At 35.1% G+C, this 18,942-nt stretch overlaps 1 long non-coding RNA gene across 2 annotated transcripts in view; it reads left to right on the forward strand.

Moving 5' to 3' along the window:
• Window positions 1-18,942, forward strand: part of LOC112657786 (uncharacterized) — a 151,514-nt gene that overhangs the window by 2,387 nt on the left and 130,185 nt on the right. The window contains exons 2-4 of one of the 2 annotated variants that reach the window (XR_007412286.1): window positions 6,173-6,287; window positions 10,577-10,653; window positions 11,810-12,105. This is a non-coding gene — a long non-coding RNA (uncharacterized LOC112657786). The remainder of the gene's footprint in view (window positions 1-6,172; window positions 6,288-10,576; window positions 10,654-11,809; window positions 12,106-18,942) is intronic. The other variant, XR_007412287.1, reaches the window with a different exon arrangement.

Genomic DNA, 18,942 nt, shown 5'->3' on the forward strand with positions numbered 1-18,942 from the left:
GGATCTCTTGTCTTTGGTTACCTTTTCTCCTATTCCCCTTATTCCTATGATTGTATACTTGGCTTTCCTGCTTTGTCTCATTTACCATGGTGTACTGTAGAATAGAGGATCCATTGTGTGTCCAACCTGCCATAAGAGTAATTATCTTCAAAATATTTAAAAATTACAAATAAATGCATAAAAATAAGGAAATGTCTTGCCTTATTAATAATCCATTTAACACTAATATACATTTGATCCCTGAACAACTTGAGGGTTATGGGTGTTGACCCCTGTGCAGCTGAAAATCCATGTATAACTTTTGACTCTCTCAAAACTTAACTACTAGTAGCACAGTGTTGACCCAACGCCTTACCAATAACACAACTAATTGATTTAAACATGCATTGTATGTTATATGTATTATATTCTTACAACAAAGTAAGCTAGAAAAAATATTATTTAAAAAATCATAAGGAAGAAAAAATACACTTACAGTACTGTATTGGAAAAAAAAATCTGCCTGTAGGTATACTTGCACAGCTTTAACAGGTGTTTTTCATGATCAACTGTATATTAAAAATAAAACAATAATAAAAAAATCATTGGACTTTGACATTTCTTTTGTTAGTATGGAAAGTAGAGTGGAATTTGGGAGAAAATGAATTTAAGGATTTAAGATTGAGAGGGATATTAAAAATTAAATTAAATGTAAGTCTTTAACCATTTCTCAAACAATATAGCAGTTCTGTCTCAAAGTTTACACACAAAATGTATTTGTCTCCCCTTTGTGAAGGAAGTAAATGAGTGAATTTTTAGAAGTCTTCCAGGTGACTAACTTGACTCCCTGGTTTCCATTAGATACTAAAAATTTATTGATGTTATGGTTCATGAGAAAATGAAGTACAACAAAAACCTTTACCAAATTTAAACATGGTAGAGAGTAAGAGGAGAAATGACATTGTTTAAGATGGTTGCTACTTTTTTTTTTTTTTTTTTTTTTTTTTTTTTTTTTTTTTGCTGGTTTGCTTTTCTACGGTCTCATTAAATTCCACTTTACTCTTTTGTTTTATATAGTAGAAACAGCCTTGTGTCTTGATATTTTAAAATATATTCCTCTAAAGAGGTTGGAATTATTTATTTTTAAATATTACTTTGGAACATTCATTATATTGCCATTAGATTGCTGTAATATATTACAATCAGGGATTTCTTGAAAACCACTTGGAAATGTATCACTTGGAGATTTTCACTCAACATCCAGGAATGAAGGAGAGCATTGAGTGTATTCAATTACAATATCCAGTCAGAGAGGGGTAGTGACCATAGAGTGTCTCTCATGTCAGGAATTTTTTCATCATGAAGGGAGCAGGTTACTAGGTGAAAATGCTAGCTTTAATTTGTTTCGAGCCTTTTCATAGAAACCAATAGAGATATATCATCCTCATATCTAATGTATCTTTTTTTGAATACCATTCTCCTGATGCATATTTTTTTCAACAGTCTAATTCATCATGGATCTTTAGACTATTAAGAGGTGTATGTTTCAATGAATAATCTACAGTGCTCTATTCTTGATATCCTTTGATATCATTAAGACATAGCAAGGGATTAAGGGTACCAGCTGTGGTATCAGAAAGACTTGGATCTTGAGTGCTGGATTACCATTTACTAGTAAAATAAATGCGAGTAAATTATAAACTCAGCCTAAGCCAAAAGTTTTCAAAATTGTGTGCATATTGGAATTACTGGGAGTTTAAAAATATGTACTGCTAACCCTTGAAGAACAGGTTTGAGCTGCATAGGTCCACTTATATCTAGATTCATTTTAATAAATACAGCACAGTGCTATAAATGTATTTATTTTCTCTTCCTTATAATTATAATATTTTGTTTTCTCTGGCTTACTTTATTGTAAGAATGCAGTATATAAATGCATCACATTCAAAATATGTGTTAATTGACTGTTTATGTTACTGGGAAAGGTTCCAATCAATAATAGGATATTTGTAAAGTTTGGAGGGAGTCAAAAATTATATGTGGATTTTTGACTGCACAGGAGTTGGTACTCCTAACCCCTGATTGTTCAAGGGTCAACTATATTCAACATCAGGATGCATTATGTGTCAAATAAATCATTACCTTTGTTTTTGGGATCTTGCCTCACAGAGCTCCCTTAGTGACTTTAATAGATAGCAAGGGCTGACAATGTAGCCTCCAAGCCTCATTCTCCTCATCTTTGAAATGGGTATAATTATAGCAACATTATTATATGATTATTTTAAGAGTTAAATGGGAAAAAATGCATGCATAGTACATATCACAATGCCTGTAGCATTATAAATAATTCATAGCTCCCACTCCCTAGCTGAACTATAAATACAGTTAAGGAAGTGACTATATCCTTCTTGTTCACTATTTTATGCATGGAACATACAAAGTATTTTTGTGGATTCAGTGAATCACTTGCCCTGTCTTTAAAAAGAGGAGAGAGACATTGTAGCGTTGACTTTTGTTTAGACTCAGAGACACTTACAACAGAAAAAAATATATATACATATTGATTAGGTTCTGCTGTAGAACAACTTCTTTTCTAAAATGATTGTCCTAGTTATTATTTCTTTCAGGCTAATATATTACCTTATCTTAAAAGATACACATATCTGCCTTCCATTGTATCTATAGAACTTTCTTTTTAATTTCCCTGTCCCTCTTCCCCTCTTGCCTTCCCTCTCTCCTTTCTTTTCATACTTCTTTTTCTTTTTTCTTTCCTCCTCCTCATTTCCTTCCTTCTGCCTTCTCCCCATACTCACTTTTCTATCTCTGTCTCTATCATAGGCAATCTTTCTTGGTTCCAGGATAAATTGCTTTTCTCTTAGCCTTGACTGGCAGCACTCCATTGACTCTGCTTACTTATCACAGGCAATAATTGTGAATTTGTCTTCTGAGTTACAATACCCTCCTTCCTTGTATTTTAGTGGTACATTTTAGTAATTAACGATCCAGCTTTGTAAATGACAAAAAAAAAAGTACAGGTTGTAACTCCAACATTTGTATTATTCTTCTTCCATAGAGCTGATATTAATGTTACTTATTAGTTTTTTATACACTGATTTATTCTACCAAAATATTTTGGGTCATTATCATGTGTCAGGCCTTTTATTGATACTAAACAGAACAAATATACACCTAGCCTCAGAGAAAGGCATAAGCTTGTGGAAGTCTCAACAAATAAACAGATTATTATTGAACAGAGCAATGCATGCTGCAGGGGAAATATTAAGCATCTTCCCTATACTTCGTGGAGTGCACATTGTAAGGGTCTTCATTCAGTCCTGTCTACATGGGAGGCAGGGGCAGGGCTCATACCATCTGAACTGTAGTTCAAAGAAGGAAAGTAGGAGTCAACTTTGAGGAATAAGGGGCAAGGGAAATGGGACATGACTCAGCATTCTGGAGTAAGGAGATTGGTGATAAATGAAGTTGGAGAAGCTGGGGAAGCTGGGTATTAAGGAGCTTGGGCTTTATCTTTGGGACACAAGGTAACCTTTAAAAATTGCTTAACAACTTGAATAATGCATAATAGAATTTCCTTGAAAAATCAGATTTACATGTTAGTGTAAGGGAAAGTAAGAGGAGAGCTGAAGACATAAAAAAAAATAAAAAAAAAAAGCAGAGAAATAGGTATAATGTGATACATTTTTAAGCCAATCAGGAATAATCTCACCCTTAACATTAGCTATAATAACAAAAAATGTTGAGCACTATATGCCAGGTAGTTTTCTAAGAACCATACTCCTAGTAACCACCATATAGGTAGATTATATTATCATAATATGATGACGATATGAAAGGTAATAACCATCAGTAGTTAACTGCACAGATGGGAGGCCAAGCCACCTGAGGTCAAAGCTTCACTTCACTTGTTTTCCATCTGACTTTGGACTAATTGATTCATGCACATAAATGCATATACATAATCGAAAAAGTTTTTTGGGCCAGTTAGGGGTTTCTTCAACCCATACTTGCCACTTTCTTGTTCAATGGATTTTAATAAAATAGTGAAAAAAAGTTGTAAATAATAGCAAAAGAAATGATGTTCAAATCTGATTGAAGTTAAACTTTAAACCTCCATCAAAGAAACAAAAATCAAACAAAAACGAGATGAAATAAATTGTGTGCAAACGGGGACTCTGGAATTTGGAGTAGGGTAAGTAGTAGAATGACACAGGAAGAAGGGGACATAAGTAGACTGATTCCCTGATGCTGTTTGAGGAAAGGGGGGCTCATCTGAATTTCAGTTTTCATCTGAAAAGAAACTTCATAGAAAATGCCTTTTTGGAATCCTGCCTTTATTGCTTCTCAACAGTGTGACCTTGGACAGATGACCAAACTTCTCTTTTCTTCCAGCTTCCTACTCCACGCTTACATAAACAATAGCATTGAACTCATAAGATGTTGTGAAGATTAACTGAGCTAACAAATATAAAATACTTAGGTAGTTCTGACACATAATGTCGGATATATGTTATCTATTATCATTGTTAAAACATCCTTCGGATTTCATGTATTACCATATTTGCTTAGTAGTAAATTGTGTATATTTCTAATCTTAAATTTTTAAAACTTTAGGGCCATAGGCAAGAATTTCCTCTCATTGCTTCCTGAACTGTGGTATGTTCTGCCTTGGTAGACTTAAACTATAATTTTAGTGCCAATCAAGGAGAGCTTCTAAACTGTCAGTGAATAGTGCTCAAAATTGGGTACCATGCAGAATGAGTAGCAATTGCAATAATCATCTCTTGTCTATGGAAGATGGTGGTCATCTCTAAGGGCCCACTTGGGGAGCTAGATGATGTCAAACATGCATGCTGCAAGCATAGTGCAGGAACTTAGGTTAATAATGTTAGAAACCAGCTGAATGTGGGAATTTGGAAGAAATAGCATATGGAAGGTGATTCATGTACTCCTTTATCTAACATGAAATGTAAAATGAATGCTAGTTTGTTTTGTTTGTTGTTGTTTCCTGGGGAAAGAAAGACCTCTGGGTAATATGATTACAATATGACAAAAAGTTCAGACATTTTTTCAGAGGCTAAGAGGTGTGCTTGGGAAGGAAGAATTTGGACTACACACTGAACACCCTTGGGGGAAGATGAAAAGAATCAAATGCCTTAGAGATTGAGATACACAGCTGGATAATGCAGAGATAGATCCTTTAAGTTGGAACATGGGGTGAAAGTTGGGAAGGCTTTTGCATCTGTGTTTGACTGGTTACTGAATTTGGAACAAGTTTTCTGCAGGGCAAAAATTTCTATGGAAGCATAAGTTTTTCAGCACCCAGCAGGGAAAGGATAAAAGAACTTGCAGTTTCCTGAGATTAGATTTTTTTTTTTTTTTTTTTTTTTTTTTTGCCAGTATTGTGGCCTGTACTGGAAATACATGGCACAAAATCAAAAATCAAACATTGCTGATTTACATGAGCAGCCCAGGGCCAGGGAAATGGTAGCCAACTTAAACACAGAAGTAGCCTAATCTTATTCAAATTTCCTTCTAGGAGAAGCAAGTTGAGAGAAAAAACAGCACAGCACAAAACAAAAGAATAAGATTGTGTGGTTGTGGCGAGGTCCCATATTTGCGTCTTCATGCATAGGTTAGAGTCAGATGTTAAGAGATGATTTGAAGTAATTGTAGTCCTGGTAAAGGCAGTAGGTATATGAAAATTATGAGTTTCAGATTGGAGTGGAGTTAGGTGTAGGACTCAGTAAGTTACCACCTGTGTTGACCACTTTCTTCTAATATAGGTAGAATGAGTATATTCTCTGGAGTCTACCCAAAAAGAAATCCATTCTTATTGTGAAAAAGAAAAAAAAAAAAACAGAAGGAAAGAAAAGAATATCCTCAGAGCTATGGTACTGGGAAATTGACAAAGGCTCCAGATGAAAGCCAGTAGAAGTCCAGGAAATGAGGCTAAACACTGAATCCGAGCTGTGTCAGAAGTTTCAGGCACTTTTAAGAAGACTGACAAAGTCTTAGTAAAGATGCATGAGCAGGAATTATGGGTAATTAATGCCAAGTACTACTGGATACTGAATAACAAGTTAACATCACTTTTAGCCATTGGAGTGGTGGTTGATCTATGAATCAGGCCATAATTCATAAGGTTTTAATCCTTTATACTGACTACAAACAGATTCCAATAACCTGGGAAACAGTGTGCTGAAACTGGATTTTTGCAGAAGAGACAAGAGGCTACCTAATAATGCTACTTCTGCAAATGGGTGTCCAGAATTGAAAGGTGTGACTGAGTAAGTGTTCTATTTGAAATCAAAATTTGTTTTTGATGCTGCATGCTATTGTTGCCTATAGGATGGTAATATTATTATATACTTGCTAAAAGTGCAAAACGTCAGGAAGCACTGGACCCAGATTCTGAGACATTTAAGGTAGATTTGATTTTAATAATTCCTGAGCCTAAATTATTTTTTAAAGGATAGTTACAAGATAGGAATATTTTTCTATCTTTACAAGTGAGACATGCATGATCTGCTTAAAAAGGAAATAGTGCTTAATAGAGTAAAAATAACCCAGAACTTTTGGGAGTGCTGTAGAATGATCACTTTCTCCAAGATCAATTTTTCTAAGGACAGCATAATAAAGAACTTTTAATTAATGCCATTAGCTTCTAGTCTGGCAGGTATTATGGGTCACTGAATGTAGGAACACATCATAAATCTTGGAAAATTAGAATATATGTGGGTAAGAGAACACTGAAAACAGATGAAAGTGATGACTGCATCGTTATAAACCCAAGGTGCACCAGACTGCCTGCAGCATGAATGGTTTCAGCTTCAGATTTAAAGAGCAGGTATAACTAGAGAGCCATCAAGAAGACAGGGCCTCTTTTCAGCAACCATTACCTGTATAGGGCCAAAGGCAGAGTATGGTTCTCAAAATTAACATGCACAAAACTGAATTTTTGATATTCCCTCCCAAAATGACTCCTTCTATATCTTTGTATCTGCGACACACCTCTGTCTCATTTGTTCAGGTCAAAACTCATTCTTGACTCCTCAGTTTTTCTCTCATACCCCATTCTATTAACAAAAACTATTAGATCTCTCTTCAAACTGTACTGAAAGTTGGATGACTTCTTACCACAACCCTTCTTACCCTCTGATCCATGCCACAACCATCTTATGCCTTATTCCAGTACCTTTCTACATGGTCTTCATTGTTCCATCTCTATCCACAGTGGTATTCATTAGGACCTTTTGTTAATGTCACTTTTCTCACACTGGCCATATAATAAAAATCTACTCCCCTCCCCCACTTAAACTTCTGTTTTGCTCATGTGACTTGATGGGCCAATGAAATGTATAAGAATGTACATGTATCCTCTCTGGGCAGTAGCATTAAGAACCAATGTGATTAATGGAATTTACATAATCAATTCACTATGGTTCCTATTATAAGCCCCCCAACCTTGCCGACTATGAGTAAATCTGTAGGATGAGAGAAAAATCAGTTTTCTTGCTTCAAGCCTCTGAGACTTTCAGGGTGCAACCAGTTTAACTTCACCTATCCTAACTGATAAATTGTTCCAGGAGATGCCAGAACAGGAACAAAACCCAAAAATATTTGGCACTGGTTATGGCATTGTGTGGTAGGTGTCAAGGAAATATTATTGGAGGCCAGATGGATGGTAATCCATGTTATATAGTGGGAAAATTCTAACCTATGGTCACATGGAAAGCAAGTATTTTACCCATTGAGCTTGTAGCTTTACGCAAGAGAATAAGTGAACATCAACAACTAGTTTCTTACTTTCGACTTCATTTTGACATGTTACAACAGGAAAAAGATAAAACAATTGGTTGGCTTGCAAGAAAGAATGAAAGAGATTAAAGAGAGTTCTGAAATGTGGGATTTGGCAGAATAAAGTTACAATTGACTTCTAATTCCAGATAGTAAAAAGAAAGCTGTTAAGGCTTTTAAAAAACAAAAGGCTAAAATTCAGCCTGGCAGCAGCAAGGGCCAAAACAAAAGAATGGCCATCAGCCACCTGTTAAAGTCTCTCAATGAATGAATTCTTTACCTCATAAGTCTTTTCAGTTGCACCAGAAGGTCAAGAGAAAAATACTAGGGATGGGCCTCTCCCAGGATATCTGTTAAGTTTATATTCACAATAAAGTCTGGAGAGCAGGGCACATCTCCAAAACAACTTAAGTAGGATTATTGGTACATGAAGATGACTGTAAATATTAGGAATTAGGTGACTGTAACTTTGCAATAATTGTACTGTTGAAAACCCCACGAGCCTGTGAAATTATGACTATTAAAGATTTAAAATATAGTCCCCAGACCCCAAATCTTATGGTGGTAAAGATTTAGCAAGCTGCTCAGCTTGCTAAATGGACAACATTTTCTTATATCCATTTCAGATGTATACACTGAGGATAAGGTATACAGGTCAGAGCCCAGAACCCTTGAGAACTATAAACTTGAGCACTATTCTCAGGTAGCTAACCCTCACAGTGGCCACTCAGTGGGAATGGAGAATTTCTATGGTTCGGTGACTTCTAAGTGCTTCCTCCCCATGTCCATTCTTCCTATTCCTTACCAGAAATATTTATTCAAGTGATTCTATTCTTGTTCTGTGAATCCAGTGGGAATAGGATAGAGGGGTAGATGGTAGAGCATTTTTGTGTATTTATTTCTTTTTTAATTTCTAGGTCTTTAGAACAAGAAGTGGCACATCTGGACTTTTATAGATATATTTACTTCTGCTCTTAAATCATAATATTATTAGACAGAATTCTTGAACTTTCTTGGGGAGTGTTAGGAGGTTATTTTGCATGTGGGGAAGGGAGCAAACTAAATATTTGTGATCATCAGGGAAGCATATTAGGATGTTTGAAAATGTCTGTTCTGCTTTGGACAAATTGTAGATTGAAATTCTTTACCCAATTCAAAGCAGTCAGGTTATATGATTTTCATGGGCCAGTGAAATGTGAGCAGAAGTGATAGTAGAACTCAGTAGCAGAAGCTTGAAGAGTCAATATATGGTTTGTCGTGCCTTTGTCTTTATACTTTGGTTATGAAAACAAGTCCATTGGTTTGGGTCTTTGAGTAATTGCAATGGACATAATCTTCTTTTGACCAAGAATATAGATATAGGACAAATGTGAACTAGTTTTAGGTTGCAAATTATTTGTTTTCAGGATATTTATCACTTGTTATAACTTGGCCTATCCTAATTACTACAAACCCAAATTCTACCAACAAGGCAGAACCTAGAATGATCATATTAAAGCCTCATATTATTCACTCCTCTTCATGAACCTCTCCAGTGGCTCAGAGTAAGACAGTCCTAATATGAATTTTCTTCCTTCTAACTTTCTAACCTAATTTTCTTTGACTCTCCATTTCATTCTTTCTACTGTAGCCACACATTAGTGACCTTGTTCTTCTTAGAACATGGTAGCCACATTCACCCTTTCGTTTGCTATTTCTTCTGCCTAGAACACTCTTAACCCAATTATACACTTGATTTTCTCTCACTTCTTATCACTTTATCTCTAATACTTTCCTGGCCACCCTTTATAAAACAAAGCAATAGCACCTGCTCTTCCATTTCCATCTTCATTTGTTTCCCTTTCCTTTAAAACACTTGACACTCATTGGCATATTGTATGTTTACTAATATACCTCTCCCTACCTTTTCCACATATTGTGCACATACTAGAATCTAAGTTCCTTGATAGAAAAGGCATTGTTTTGTTTGTTGCTGTATCTCCAGTTCCCAAGACACTATGTAACTGACAGCAGTCAATAAATACTAAAAGAATGAAAACCAAAAGAGATAAATTAGAGATGTGTCTTTTTTTGGAGGTGCTTGTGTAATTGGACAATATAATTTTCTTTGGAAGGAAGTAGGGACATTGCAGGAAAGAAAGAAAATCCATATTATGGTTCTGGTCATCTAGAGAAGGCAGAATGAAACTGACACTTATGTACTATAGTTGACTATCTTCCATTAAAATATGTGAAAATAATTATTTACCAATTAGGGATATACATAAAAACAAACAATTTTTCTGTCTTCAGTCCCTGCAATTGGGAGAGCTAAGAGAGTGAAGAGACGTTGGAAGAGTTAATACACATTTGTATACAGCTGTCAAAGCCTTTACACTCTGAGGTGCCAGATTAGAAGGCTTAGAAGAGGAGCTATATCTAAGAATTTAGGAGAAAAAAAGACTATGGCATTTGTTGTTAACAAGATAATTGTTGATTGACCTATCTATAAACTTTACTTTTTTTATTCAAAGCCTTTCAAAAATACATATAATAAGTATATGTATGGGGTAACTTTTTCTTTTTCTTTTTATTTAAATTCAAGTTAGTCAACATAAAATATATTATTAGTTTCAAGATAAGATCTCTTTTCTAAGTGGATTGATAGTAAGTCTCTAGCATGTAATTTCCATATCCTAAGGGATAACAATATGTTGTCTCTTTAGTGAACTAAAATTTTAGTCATTATTTGTCATACTTGAAATCTATGGATGTTGATTTTCTATTGCTCACATTTCAGATCACTGACTTCTTATCTGGCGATTAGATGTGAACTACCGTGGATGTAAGAATCACAGTCTCTCCTAAAAGAGAAAGGTAAGGCTCAGGCCCACTCCAAAATTTTGGGGGCTCAGGGCAAGAGTACAAATGGAGGCCCAAATAATAATGTATTGATATTAAAATTTACCAATCAAGCAGAATATAAACTACATTCTTTATTCTGTGCTAGAATGACACCTTGCCCCCTTCAAATCCCACACCTAGCTCCATATTGTGGAAGGAAGGCCCTCTCTTGTATTTTTATGGATACTTTAACCTTAAATACCTAATCTCTGTATTCAAACCCTATAAACTTCTGATCCTTTGGCTATGTCTTGGGACTAGGAATACACATACATCTTTTTGGATTTTGGAAGATCCAGGGGAGAGGCCAGAACAGGTCCTAGAAACAAAGTTGAGTAATTTGTCCAATAATTCTGAGACCTTTGGTATACGTGGTCTAGACATGGGGAGTATATTTTCAGGTTGGATATATCTCTTGACCTTGCAACCATTTTTTCCCTCTGGAAAAGGGGGTGGAAAGTTGGTCAGAGAAAGTCCAAAATGAGACTTTCTATACTGCAGATCCCGGAATAGTTGCTTCTCTTGCTCACATTTAAAGGCAGTGTTGAACTAGTAAGGTTGACATCTAGAGGCTCTTCCACAGGATAAGACATATCAACACAAGCTTGTGTGTTTTATAACCCTAAACCCCTACTGAGCATGTAGCTCAGTGGGATTATTCAAAGCTGCAGACAGTAGTAGAAAGCAAAAATTAGGTCTTTAAGAGGGTAATATAAACTTTGACTAAAGACTGTTCTTTTTAGGAAGAGTAGAACATTTAATTTATTTAATGAAGTATTTTATGGAGCAATTTGGAACCTCATAAAGGTGCAGTTAAAGCAATTGGTGCTGATTCAAAGAATATTCCTTGCATAATGACTTTGGATCCTTGGGGAGAGAAGGAGGCTATCATTATATAGAGTGTAGTGTTCTTGGCCCATGGTCAGCAAACAGTTTTAGTTGTACAGGAACTATCCAATGCAAACTATTGAACATCATAGTGTTCTATCTACATATGCTGCAGATCTGCCTATAAATCTCTGAAATTAATATGCATTAACTTTTGTTCATTAAAACTAGATATTTTGATGCTGGGTAATTTACTGGTATTAAAAAATAATTGCATCTCTGTATGCTTGAAATCCTCCAGAGTAGCAGGACTGCTTGTGAGAAAAGTGCTCCTCTTAAAGATACAGTCTGACTCAAGAGGAGATATTGACTATTGATTGCTATGGAAAATATTAAGAAGTGTTTTGGACTACTTCCAATCATCCAACTGAAGGATCATCCAACACAAAAGATTATCAAAGCTTTGTTAAACATGTAAAGAATTTTCCTCTTAAAATAGGCAGTGAAATTACTGGATTGCTTTCTCCAGCAATTCTCAAGTTTTGGATCAGAGGAATCTCTTGAAAATTATTGTGGACCCCAAAGAGATTTGGCTATGTGAGTTATATCTATTGATATTTACCATATTCAAAATTAAAATTTATAATTTAAAATATATAATATTTATTAAAATTACATGAATATATATGCAACAGATAGTTTATAAAATATAACTATATCTTTCCAAAGAAAATAGAAGCTGGCATTATTGAGGCACCTGGGTGGCTTAGTTGCTTAAATGTCCAACTCCTGATTTTGGCTCAGGTCATAATTTCAGAGTTGTGGGATTGAGCCCTGCATCAGACTCTGTGCTGGGTGCGGAGCTTGCTTAAGATTCTCGCTTTCAAAAAAAAAGATTCTCTCTTTCCCTCTCTCCCTTATTCACATGCTCTCTCTGTCAGTCTGAAAAAGAAAGAAAAAAAATAGCATTATTTTGAATTTTTCTATTGTTTTTTTTTACTGCATTGAAAAGCACAAAGTTTGATTAGCAAGTTAAGTTTGGCAGTATTGTTCTATTCCTTATTTTTCCTTCTTTCTGCTCCCTCTCCCCCACATTCGAGACAGTGTTAGGTTTTGATTGTCCTCCCTTTGAGTAAACAACAAGAGTACAGATATGAAATTCCCATTGTTCGCTGCCCTGATGAACATCTGAACAGATGTTGGGCAGGCAGCATGCACTGCATGATAGGAAGGAAATACGACCCTTAGAAATGGTACTAAGAGCTCCCAATGTTGGGGCGTGCTCACAACACTTTGATAGATATAAATTAGGAGTTAAATGTGTAGCCAAGATAGTAATTTCCTTGCTAGGTATACCAAAGGATTATATATGGATTATATATGTTATTATATATATATTTATATATATATTTTAATATTTTAAAAAATTTATTTATTTGAGAGAGAGAACAGAGTGAGTGAGAGAGAATATGAGTGAGAGGGAAGGGCATAAGGAGAAGAAGCAACAGGCTCCCTGTCAAGTGAGCTGATGTGGGGTTCTGTCCCAGGACCCTGGGATCATGACCTGAGCCAAAGGCAGATGCCTAACTGACTGAGTCACTCAGGTGCCCCTGGGTTATGTACTTTAATATGTGAAAATGATTACCTGTAAGATTTCCACTTTTCTTATTTGAAGTAAAGAACAGACATTGGTTATTTTATCATATAGGCCTTAAAACATGGCACAGCACTTGCTAATATATTTGATATGCTTTCTTTTTTGGATGCCTTGCTTTTGATGCTTTGATAATTTAGTTTGTATAAACATAAATTGCTCTTCAAATACTTCTAAAAATACTTTATGTTAGAAATATTTTCTCATAATCATATTTCTTTCACTATGTTATCAGGTGTTATTATGTGATTATATCTCTGGGTTCTTTCTATTTCTATTAGACTATAAACTCTGAGAGAATAGGATGCTAGCACAGAGCTTGACACATAGTATGCCTTCATAGTGTTGCTTAAATATTTAGGCCTCTTAAAGTAGTAGTAGCTGAAGGCTAGCCCCACTGTTTCTGACTCATTGACTCATTATTCATTTTGGTTTTCCCTTTCTGGCCCTTCTTTCTACATGTGTAGATGCTCAGTTCAGTATCTCTTGCTCACTCCTTCCCCACATAAATCTTAGATATTTTGAAAATTATTGAGGACCTTATCAGCAGTGACTTGTGGTATTTCAAGCCCTAATGCTCTTTTAGCTATGCACACTTAGGCAAGTATTAAGGTCTAATTCTTTTACCTCAACTGAATCTAAACCCAGCTATAAAATTTTATCATTTTTTAATCTGTTTGCATTATTATATTTATCACACCGTATAATAATTCTCATTTTATCATATTGGCTATTTTTATTTCTTTTTTTATTATTTTAAAAAAACTTTATTTGAGAGAGTAAGAGTTCATGAGCAGGGGAAGAAGCAGATGGAGGAAGAGAGGGAAGAAGGAGAGGGAGAAGCAAACTTCCCATCGAGCCAGGAGCCAGACTCGGTGCTTGATCCCAAGACCCTGAGACCCTGACCTGAGCAGAAGGCAGACACTTAACTGACTGAAATACCCAGGCAGCCCTTGTTTGCTATTTTTGTAGGGGAAAAAAATAAGCATCTTAAACAATTATTTCTGATTGATTAATTAGTAGGCACTGTATATTTATAATTTATTTTCATAATTTACATGGTACAATTGCATCTATTATTAAAGAAGATATATCACATCCCAGCAACATGTTTTGTTGTCAAAGCTTCAACACCAGAATATTAGACACAATAAAGAAAATAAAGAAAATATGTATCAGCACTTTAGAAGGAGGTAGAAAAATGTTTAAAAATCATAGAAAAAAAAAATGATCTTTGTCCAAAGGAGAAGAAGGAAAGATCCCTACAGCTTGACTAGCAAAACAAAAAAGTATGAAAGGTATGAGAAATTCTCTATGAAGTTTATTTTCCAGACACATCTATGCAAGATAGATAGGGTAGGGAATGTCCTGGAATTTAAAGAGGTTGTAACTTAGGCCCTTTGGCAGCTGTGGTGGCTGGGATGGTCTTTCTGAAGCCCAAGCTAGGCTGTTTCCTGGTGTGTGTCTATGGGCTTGAAATACCTTGGAAGAACCCTTTTTAATGCCTTCCTCTGGCTGTCAGGAATGCTTAAAAGGTTTCTATCAGACTTACCGCTCAGAGATGAAACATTTGAAGTGCACTGTCTGGTTTAGGTAATACATTGGCAGCAACTATTTTATTTCAAAGAAAATCCATCAATTAACAAGTGAACATGACAGATAGAGTGACAGTGTTTCTCTGTGTTCAAAAGAGGTAGCTAAAGAAAAGGGAACACTGGGTATCTGAAGAGGAAAAATCACCCCTGGGGAAGAAAAAAAGAGCCCCCTGAGAATGCAAAAGCTCACAAAATAGATCTGTCAGATCCTTTCAGACTTTGATGAAAGACACAGTGCTTGATATTAGGAAGACTCTGGGCAAAACAATTCTTCACCTTAGATGAATTCTAAGCCCAACTAAAGACAGAGATTACCATGAAAGGAAAAATGAACCAAGAGTTGGAAAAGATCAGTGCAATGCAGAATAATTTTGCCTACTCCATAATTTGCTTAGGATGAGACTTACCTACCTCCAGTCGGTGCTGACACAATAAAAATCCAGGCATTAAGATAGTTTTTAATTTGAATCTGTGGAGGCATGCTATCAAATGCCATTACATCTTAGCAAGGCCAGCATGAACGTTAATATGTTTGCTGTCAGAAAATGTGTCCTAAAATTTTAATATAATTTAACTAGCATTAATATGTGCCTTCTGTGTATAGCACTATGTAGGTGCTATTGGCAATGCATTGATAGAAGACAAAGAACTTGCCTTCATAGAAGTTCTAATAGAATAGGACAGCTATGGTATAGAGGCAATGTGTATGTATTTAAGTGGGCAACACTTTTATTCCTAGAGCTGTATATTTTTATAATCAGTAGACTCCTAAGCATACAATTAATTGAAGTAGAAATCTTGCAAATTATTTTTTTAAAGATTTTATTCATTCATTTGACAGAGAGAGAGCACAAGTAGGGGAGCAGCAGGCAGAAGGGGAGGGAGAAGCAGGCTCCCTGCTGAGCAAGGAGTTCAATGCGGGGTCTGGATCCTAGGACCCTAGGATTATGACCTGTGCCAAAGTTAGACGTTTAACTGACTGGGCTATCCAGGTGTCCTGCAAATTGATTTGTTAGTATCTCTTACTTAATATTTCAGAAAACATATTGTATTAAAAGCATGTGTTTAGTGATTATCTACTTTTAATTAAAACAAAAATGAAAAGTTTTTGTTTTGGGTTTTTTTTTTTTCTATAAAGAACAGAGAAATTTTATAATGACATTAATTTATTAAAGACCCAATCTAAGGCAGGCAACTTCCAAGACCCCTTAGTGGTCCTTCTCCCCTACTGTTCATAGCATTGTGTAGTTCCCACCACTTTGGATAGTTCTCTCCTGTTAGCTAACTAATGGAATATTGAAGAAATGAAAGTGGATTTCTGAGGCAAGTTCAAAATAGTCCTTGTGGCTTCTGCCTTGCTGTCTTGTGGACCATGGGCTCTGAAGAAAGTCAATTGCTATATTGTGAAAACACTCAAGTAGCCCAGCAGAAAAGGCCACATGGTAGTAAATTATGTTTCTCCAGGACAACCAGAACCAACTTACTAGCCATTTTAGTAAGCCATTTTAGAAGTGGATTTTTCAGCCCCAAACAAGGATTTCACATGAATGTAGTTCAGGCTTGTCTGTATCTTGACAACTTGTTAAAAACTAGACTACAGGTCCAAAATCAAAATGGAGTTCCTTACGTTAAGTCCCACATCACCAAACAAAGACTTAAGCACAAGTTTGGCTTTCTCAGGAATGGGAGTCCTACACCAGGTAATCAGGAATCCCCTGATCAGTATTACTTAGGTCATCTGCCTGATAAACCCCTGCCATTCCCTAAAGGAAAGTAACCTCGTTACAATCAGCCCACTTTTTTGCCTAGTATAACTTCCTGTGCCTGTTCCTTTCTGCCTATGTAAGTTTTTCATTTTGTACAGCTCTTAGAGCTCCTTTCTATTTGTTAGATTGAATATTGTCCATTCCAATTGATTTTTTGCTCAAATAAACTCTTAGAATTTTAAATATTTTATCTTTTAATAAACTTCAGCAGAGAACCTGTGCCAGCAACACTCCGCTAAGCTCTAATGTAATTCCTGTCCCAGAGAAACTGTGTAATGAGAAAGGTTTATTGTTGTATTAAAGCATATAAGTTGGGGGGGGGGGTCATTTTTATATGTAGCAGTTGATAACAAATCCATAGCCTTTAAGTATTCTTTTCAATCTTAAAATCAATGCAGACTTTGATTTCGACTTCATGTGAAATACTTGGTTATATTAGAGTATCAGCTTGTTTCTTTATGCGTTCAACCTGGTTGTCTCTAATCAAGCAGAAGTGTGATGCTGCAAATACCTTTTCTTTTGCTTCAGGAGTAGCAAGTAGGCCTTCTTGTCAACTGTTTCAACCTCTTTAATAGCTGGTGAAAGTGTTGCTGTCAGCTATGGTTGTTTTCTTTAAACTAACACTAATTCAGTATAAGCAAAACACTTTCCTCTTAAATAGTTAAGCTTCTCAGACTCAGTGAAATCTATTTTCCTTTTATCCATTCTTTGCTCAAAACATAATGCATAATAAAACAATACATATCCTTGATTACTATAAAATGAAAGTGATGGAAGAGCATATCTGCCTGTAATAAAAACATCAAAAGCAATTTAGCTGCCCAACAAATGTAATTTTAACAGGGCAGGGTATATTATGTTTGCAGAAGATATGTGAGCATATTTTATTTTCAAAGAGTCAATGTTGCCTTTTTAAAGGGATATTTTCTATATTTCAAATGTAATAGTATAATTGAGATGAACAATACCATTTTAATATTCTTATAAGTCTATCCCGATTTTGACCTTCTAAAGCTCGACTACCTCCAATCTAATCTCCAAATTTATGCAACCTGCCTACAAACCAGAATATAAATTCATATTTAATTTATAAATATATAAATTTTTTGAAAATCCAGTATTAGTCATGTACCTTTTCTTATGGATAAAGTATTTAATTTTGTATTACTCTAAAATAGTTGAAACATTTTTTTGTGTGTGTAACTTTTATTTTACCTACTTGGTTTATATGTTCACAAAGACCAAGGAGATTTTGAAATTTTACTTGCTGCTCTGAGCTCATTTAAGCTTGGAAATGATGGAGCAATTTTAATGTATAATATGTCTAAGTAAATTTTAATATTATCTTCCCTTGAATATATTTCAGCAAATGCAGTGTATTTTAATTGGTATAAACACCAGCAATAATAATACAAAATATATAGAACAGTATTCAAGATTTAACCTATAAAGTTAACCAACTTCACAAACATAGTCTATGATTTAATGGCTACAAGTGCTAAATCAAATATAACTAAGGCTGTTGCCTGGAAATTTTACCAAAAGCCTTCTTAGAATATTCTCTTCTTTAAGGCAATGTTGTTCCTTTTTTATTCAAATTATCCACATGTTTACTTAATTCCTTTAGTTTGCATGTGTAGATATGGTCTTAATCCCTAATGTTGGATGATGGTAAAAATATAATTTGGTCCCACTGAATCTAATGAAGTGAGGGTATTATGCTCTATTATTCTCCAAAAGATCCATTTATGTGCATTGCACTCTGGTCTAAAAAATAAATCTTGCAGTTCAAATTGCCATATGCTCAGAATTTTAGCACAGGTGAGAGCACAGTAAGACCAGCTGCTATTGCTCTAGATAATGATATCATGTAAACAAGAGAAAATATCTTTTGAAAATGAATACATATTACTCTTTCAGTTTGGAAACAGAGACATTGGAAAAAAATAAATACGGATATTCTTAACACTATTTTAATATCCTTGTCTAAGTTTAGAAAAACAGTTTTTCTCTGACTTCCGTTGGTTGATTGGTTTGGCTTTCAAAAATTACTTCCTTTTTAATAAAACATAGGTTATATAATTGATATATGTATTTGCATGTGATTTTAAAATAACAGTACCATAACAGTACTCACACTAAAGTTACAAATATATGGGGCACCTGGGTGGCTCATTGAGTGCATTAAGCATCTGCCTTTGGCTCAGGTCATGATCCCAGAGTCCTGGGAGTCTGTGTACAGCTCCCTGCTCAGGGGAGAAGTCTACTCCTCCTTCTCCCAGTCCCCTTGCTTGTGTTCTCTCTGTCAAATAAATTAATAAAATTGAAAAATAAATAAATGTACAATTATATGTATGGAATAAAAATCCAGATAAGACATAGTTCCCAGTACTTATGGAAATTTAGCATATGATAAAGT

Source organism: Canis lupus, chromosome 8 (genome assembly GCF_003254725.2).
Source record: "Canis lupus dingo isolate Sandy chromosome 8, ASM325472v2, whole genome shotgun sequence".
Lineage (NCBI taxonomy): Eukaryota > Metazoa > Chordata > Mammalia > Carnivora > Canidae > Canis > Canis lupus.